Raw genomic sequence first — 7,500 nt, 5'->3', positions numbered from 1 at the left:
AGTGTGAGTGAGTGTGAGAGAGAGTGTGTGAGAGAGAGTGTGTGAGAGAGTGTGAGAGAGTGTGAGAGAGAGTGTGAGAGAGAGTGTGTGAGAGAGAGTGTGAGAGAGAGAGTGTGAGAGAGTGTGAGAGAGAGTGTGTGAGAGAGTGTGAGAGAGAGAGAGAGTGAGTGTGAGAGAGAGAGAGTGTGTGAGAGAGTGTGTGAGAGAGAGTGTGTGTGAGAGAATGTGTGAGAGAGTGAGACAGTGTGTGAGAGAGTGTGAGAGAGAGTGTGTGAGAGAGAGTGTGTGAGAGAGTGTGTGAGAGAGAGTGTGAGAGAGTGTGAGACAGTGTGTGAGAGAGTGTGAGAGAGAGTGTGTGAGAGAGTGTGAGAGAGAGAGTGAGAGAGAGTGTGAGAGAGAATGTGAGAGAATGTGTGAGAGAGTGTGAGAGAGTGTGACAGTGTGTGTGAGTGATTGTGAGAGAGAGTGAGAGAGTGAGAGAGAGTGTGAGAGAGGGTGTGTGTGAGAGTGTGTGAGAGTGTGAGAAAGAGAGTGTGTGAGAGAGAGTGTGAGAGAGAGTGTGAGAGAGAGAGAGAGTGAGAGAGAGTGTGAGAGAGAATGTGAGAGAATGTGTGAGAGAGTGTGTGAGAGAGAGTGTGAGACAGTGTGTGAGAGAGAGTGTGAGAGAGATATTTCTGAGTGTGTGAGAGAGACAGAGATAGAGAGACAGAGAGAGGAACAGAGAAAGGGAAGGACAGAGATAGAAATAGAGAGAGAGAGAGACACAGAGTACCCGTGAGTGCGTGGGTTTCCTCCGGGTGCTCCGGTTTCATCCACAGTCCAAAGATGTGCAGGTTAGGTGGATTGGCCATGCTAAATTGCCCTTAGTGTCCAAAAAGGTTCGATGGGGAAACCGGGATTGAAAGGGTGGAGACATGGTCTTAGATCGGGCCGGTGCGGATTCTGCACTGTACATTCTGCGATCTAATCGTTGCAGGGTGAGGCAATTCGGCGTTTCGAGGTGCACCGTAATTAAGGACCCCCCCCGCACCCCCGGGGCATACTCTCTTCCACCTCCTCCCGTCGGGAATAAGACACCAAACGTTTGAGGTCGCGCATCGACCGACTCAAGAACAGCTTCTTCCCGACTGCCGTCAAGACGTTCGAACGGACCTGCCCCGTACTGAGTTGCAGCACCTCCTGGTACCATGTACCTCTACCCCCATCCGGTCCATGTGCTTGTCGAGATGCCGTTAACGCTTCTGCCTCCACCACCTCCCCTGGCAACGCTCACCGCACTCTGCGTAAAAAACCTGCCTCGCACGTCTCCTCTAAGCTTTGTCCCACGCACCTTAAATCTGCCCCCCCCCCCCCCCCACCGGTGACTGACCCCCTCTGCCCTGGGGAAGAGTGCCCGCCCATCCACTCTGTCCGCGCCCCTCCATAATCTTGCAGACCTCTATCAGGTCGCCCCCCCTCGACCTCCGTCGTTCCAGTGAAAACAGTCCGAGTCTATTCGGCCCCTCCGCGAGGCTAACACCCTCCAGACCCGGGCAGCCTCCTGGTCAACCTCTTCTGCACCCTCCCCAAAGCCCCCACATCCTCCTGGTAGTGCGGCGACCCAGAATTGTGCGCAATATTCCCAGTGCGGCCTTACCGAGGTTCGATACAACAGCGGCGTGCGTTTTTACACTCGAGCCCCGTCCGATGAAGACAAGCATTCTGCCCGCTTCCTCGACGCCCTTGTCCACTTGTGTCGCCACCTTGAAAGATCTGTGGGTCGGGTCGCTGTCAGTGCGGAGTCTGCACGTTCTCCTCCCCCCCCCCACCCCCGTGTGTGCGTGGGTTTCCTCCGGGTGCTCCGGTTTCCTCCCGCAGTCCAAAGATGTGCGGGTTAGGTAAATTGGCCGTGATAAATTACCCTTAGTGTCCAAAATTGCCCTTAGTGTGCAAAAAAGGTTGTCATAATATACACCAGTGTATCATGGTGCAGACACACACTGATGGACACACAGTGGGACCAATCAGCACACACAACACCACAGCCAATCACCAGTGAGAGCACACGCACTATAAAGGCAGGGGACAGGAGAGTTCCCGCTCATTGTAGTAGCAGCCAGCTCAGAGCACAGAGCTCACAGCCTGCAACACAGACATTCACCATGTGCTGAGTGCATCGACTGGTTAGGACTAGGCAGGGGTCAGCAGTTAAAGCTGGTATTGCATTTACCCACAGTTCAAGTATGTTAATCTAGTTAACCTTACAATAAAATAGAGGTGCACCACTTCCAGTGTTGGTGACCTGTTTGTGATCCAGGACACCCAGCACATCAACGGTTAGGAGGGGTTATTGGGTTATGGGGATAGGGTGATAGTGAGGGCTTAAATGGGTCGGTGCAGACTTGATGGGCCGAATGGCCTCCATCTGCACTGTATGTTCTATATTCTCTCTCTGTCCTGCTGTATCCTCTAACAAGCTTTATTCTAACAACTTAGTTAACATATATATATATAAATACACAGCAAGAATTCATATTAATGACAAACACCAAGACCCCACACACTATTGTAATCTATGTACAACTCTGAATGTATAACTGTTCCAATTCAAAAACAAAATCCCGGACACCAAGAAAAACCTTTGCAAGGGTGTGTTTAGCACCATGTGTTCTCACTTGAATAAGACTGGATTTCCCCGAGATTCTGCCCCGGTCGGACCGGCAGATTTAACCACTTTCTTGAAAGCAAACTACATTTTCTTAAGTTACCAAAGCAGGTAGCTATCGTCGACTTTAAAAAAAAAAAAAAAATTTAGAGCCCCCAATTGAAATGTGAACTCTAAAGCAAAAAAAAAAAGCCTCGCAGCTGTAATGATATGTATACAGTAAGAGGTCGTACAACACCAGGTTAAAGTCCAACAGGTTTGTTTCGAATCACTAGCTTTCGGAGCGCTGCTCCTTCCTCAGGTGAATGAAGAGGTTCCAGAAACATATATATAGACAGATTCAAAGATGCCAAACAATGCTCGGAATGCGAGCATTAGCAGGTGATTAAATCTTTACAGATCCAGAGATGGGGTAACCCCAGGTTAAAGAGGTGTGAATTGTGTCAAGCCAGGACAGTTGGTAGGATTTCGCAGGCCAGATGGTGGGGGATGAATGTAATGCGACATGAATCCCAGGTCCCGGTGGAGGCCGCACTCGTGTGTGCGGAACTTGGCTGTGAGTTTCCGCTCGGCGATTCTGCGTTGTCGCGGGTCCTGAAGGCCGCCTTGGAGAACGCTTACCCCGGAGATCAGAGGCTGAATGCCCTCGACTGCTGAAGTGTTCCCCGACTGGAAGGGAACAAAGGCCACTCGGCCCATCGAGTCTGCTCCGCCGTTCAATCATGGCTGATATTTTTCTCATCCCCGTTCTCCTGCCTTCTCCCCATAACCCCCGATGCCCCTTATTAATCAAGAACCGATCTATCTCGGTCTTAAAGACACTACCCAGCCTTCAGAGCAGCGACCGCGACACCACACAACCCTGCCACGGCAATCTCTGCAAGACGTGCCAGATCATCACCATGACACGCGAGAACACCACCCACCAGGTACCGCGGTACGTACACGTGCGACCCGGCCAACATTGTCTACCTCATACGCTGCAGGAAAGGATGTCCCGAAGCGCGGTACATTGGCGAGACCACGCAGATGCTGCGACAACGAATGAACGGACATCGCGCGACAATCACCAGGCAGGAATCAGTTGGAAGGATGCTTTTCTAACTGGAGGGCTGTGACCAGTGGTGTTCCGCAGGGATCAGTGCTGGGACCTTTGCTGTTTGTAGTATATATAAATGATTTGGAGGAAAATGTAACTGGTCTGATTAGTAAGTTTGCAGACGACACAAAGGTTGGTGGAATTGCGGATAGCGATGAGGACTGTCGGAGGATACAGCAGGATTTAGATCGTTTGGATACTTGGGCGGAGAGATGGCAGATGGAGTTTAATCCGGACAAATGTGAGGTAATGCATTTTGGAAGGTCTAATGCAGGTAGGGAATATACAGTGAATGGTAGAACCCTCAAGAGTATTGAAAGTCAGAGAGATCTAGGTGTACAGGTCCACAGGTCACTGAAAGGGGCGACACAGGTGGAGAAGGTAGTCAAGAAGGCATACGGCATGCTTGCCTTCATTGGCCGGGGCATTGAGTATAAGAATTGGCAAGTCATGTTGCAGCTGTATGGAACCTTAGTTAGGCCACACTTGGAGTATAGTGTTCAATTCTGGTCGCCACACTACCAGAAGGATGTGGAGGCTTTAGAGAGGGTGCAGAAGAGATTTACCAGGACGTTGCCTGGTATGGAGGGCATTAGCTATGAGGAGCGATTGAATAAACTCGGTTTGTTCTCACTGGAACGATGGAGGATGAGGGGCGACCTGATAGAGGTCTACAAAATTATGAGGGACATAGAGTGGATAGTCAGAGGCTTTTCCCCAGGGTAGAGGGGTCAATTACTAGGGGGCATAGGTTTAAGGTGAGAGGGGCAAGGTTTAGAGTAGATGTACGAGGCAAGTCTTTTACGCAGAGGGTCGTGGGTGCCTGGAACTCGCTGCCGGAGGAGGTGGTGGAAGCAGGGACGATAGTGATGTTTAAGGGGCATCTTGACAAATATATGAATAGGATGGGAATAGAGGGATACGGACCCAGGAAGTGCAGAAGATTGTAGTTTAGTCGGGCAGTATGGTCGGCACGGGCTTGGAGGGCCGAAGGGCCTGTTCCTGTGCGGTACTTTTCTTTGTTCTTTGTTCTTTGTTCTTTGTTCTCAGTTGTAGGTCAGGTGAACTCCATGATATAGTTTGGAGTTTTGTGAAACTCTGGCCCACAACAGAAGACTGAATGACGGTGAGGGATAGATAGCACGAAGTCAAGTCATATTGTAGTTAGTAGTTAGATAGAATATTGAATACTGTAATGCAGATTCAATATCATTTAATTATTATCTGTAGCTCAGTAGAGTATGCGAACTTCATTTAATTAGTAGTGTAATAATAAATTAGTTTTGTTTCAATCTTTTGATTGGTATATTCTTTAACACTACATTGGGTCATTCTGGAAGAAAAAACCAATGAATTCAACATATTACCAGTCGTGGTAATATAACATGGTACCAGGGGTGGAAAAAAAGAGTAAGTGCTGCTCCACCCGCAAAATGACATCGCTGAAGCCATGTTATCAGACAAAAATCTTTCTCCCCCCCCCCCGCCCGGTGATTGGGGTCAGTACCCACGGGGATAGGTCGCCCCAGCGGCCGGAGACAGTGCCCCCCAAGACAGAGTCAAAGAGCCAGAGAGTTGGTCAAAATCTGACTGTTTATTGAGGTTCTACAAGAAAACATTCACTTTAAATAAATCACGACAGTCTTTGTACATCACCCTGGGGAAACAAGACTTTCCTCAGTGAGATGCGTGCCGGCTTAAAGTGGGTGTCCCGTTCGAGTGAGGGAGTGAGAGAGAGAGAGAGGACAGAGAGACACCAGTCAGTGTACAGATATCTCCCTGAGAGAGAGGGGACTGAGAGACGCCAGTCAGTGTACAGATATCTCCCTGAGAGAGGGGACTGAGAGACACCAGTCAGTGTACAGATATCTCCCTGAGAGAGAGAGGGGACTGAGAGATACCAGTCAGTGTACAGATATCTCCCTGAGAGAGAGGGGACTGAGAGACACCAGTCAGTGTACAGATATCTCCCTGAGAGAGAGGGGACTGAGAGACACCAGTCAGTGTACAGATATCTGCCTGAGAGAGAGAGAGGGGACTGAGAGACACCAGTCAGTGTACAGATATCTCCCTGAGAGAGAGAGGGGACTGAGAGACACCAGTCAGTGTACAGATATCTCCCTGAGAGAGATAGAGGTGACTGAGAGACACCAGTCAGTGTCCAGGTATCTCCCTGAGAGAGAGAGGACTGAGAGACACAAGTCAGTGTACAGGTATCTCCCTGAGAGAGAGGGGACTGAGAGACACCAGTCAGTGTACAGATATCTGCCTGAGAGAGAGAGGGGACTGAGAGACACCAGTCAGTGTACAGATATCTCCCTGAGAGAGATAGAGGGGACTGAGAGACACCAGTCAGTGTACTGATATCTCCCTGAGAGAGAGGGGACTGAGAGACACCAGTCAGTGTACAGATATCTCCCTGAGAGAGAGAGGGGACTGAGAGACACCAGTCAGTGTACAGCTATCTCCCTGAGAGAGAGAGGGGACTGAGAGACACCAGTCAGTGTACAGATATCTCCCCGAGAGAGAGAGGGGACTGAGAGACACCAGTCAGTGTACAGATATCTCCCTGAGAGAGAGGGGGGACTGAGAGACACCAGTCAGTGTACAGATATCTCCCTGAGAGAGAGAGGGGACTGAGAGACACCAGTCAGTGTACAGATATCTCCCTGAGAGAGAGGGGACTGAGAGACACCAGTCAGTGTACAGATATCTCCCTGAGAGAGAGGGGACTGAGAGACACCAGTCAGTGTACAGATATCTCCCTGAGAGAGAGAGGGGACTGAGAGACACCAGTCAGTGTACAAATATCTCCCTGAGAGAGAGAGGACTGAGAGATACGTCAGTGTACAGATATCTCCCTGAGAGAGAGGGGGGACTGAGAGACACCAGTCAGTGTACAGATATCTCCCTGAGAGAGAGGGGACTGAGAGACACCAGTCAGTGTACAGATATCTCCCTGAGAGAGAGGTGACTGAGAGACACCAGTCAGTGTACAGATATCTCCCTGAGAGAGAGGGGGGGGGACTGAGAGACACCAGTCAGTGTACAGATATCTCCCTGAGAGAGAGGGGGGGGGACTGAGACACCAGTCAGTGTACAGATATCTCCCTGAGAGAGGGGGGACTGAGAGACAAGAGTCAGTGTACAGATATCTCCCTGAGAGAGGGGGGACTGAGAGACACCAGTCAGTGTACAGATATCTCCCTGAGAGAGAGAGTACTGAGAGACACCAGTCAGTGTACAGATATCTAAGACAAGGATTTGAGCTCCATAATCCAGGCCGACACTCCCCCCGGTGCCAGTACTGAGGGAGCGCTGCACTGTCGGAGGTAGATGTCGATGCTCTAGGATTTGAGCTCCATAATCCAGGCCGACACTCCCCCGATGCCAGTACTGAGGGAGCGCTGCACTGTCGGAGGTAGATGTCTATACTCTAGGATTTGAGCTCCATAATCCAGGCCCACACTCCCCCCCGGTCAATACTGAGGGAGCGCTGCACTGTCGGAGGTAGATGTATATACTCTAGGATTTGAGCGCTATATTCCAGGCCGACACTCCCCCTGGTGCCAGAACTGAGGGAGCGCTGCACTGTCGGAGGGAGATGTCTATACTCTAGGATTTGAGCGCTATAATCCAGGCCGACACTCCCCCCGGTGCCAGTACTGAGGGAGCGCCGCACTGTCGGAGGGAGATGTCTATACTCTAGGATTTGAGTGCTATAATCCAAGCCGACACTCCCCCCCCGGTGCCAGTA

The sequence above is a fragment of the Scyliorhinus torazame genome, unplaced genomic scaffold (assembly GCF_047496885.1).
Source record: "Scyliorhinus torazame isolate Kashiwa2021f unplaced genomic scaffold, sScyTor2.1 scaffold_388, whole genome shotgun sequence".
Lineage (NCBI taxonomy): Eukaryota > Metazoa > Chordata > Chondrichthyes > Carcharhiniformes > Scyliorhinidae > Scyliorhinus > Scyliorhinus torazame.
This window is presented reverse-complemented; position numbering follows the sequence as displayed.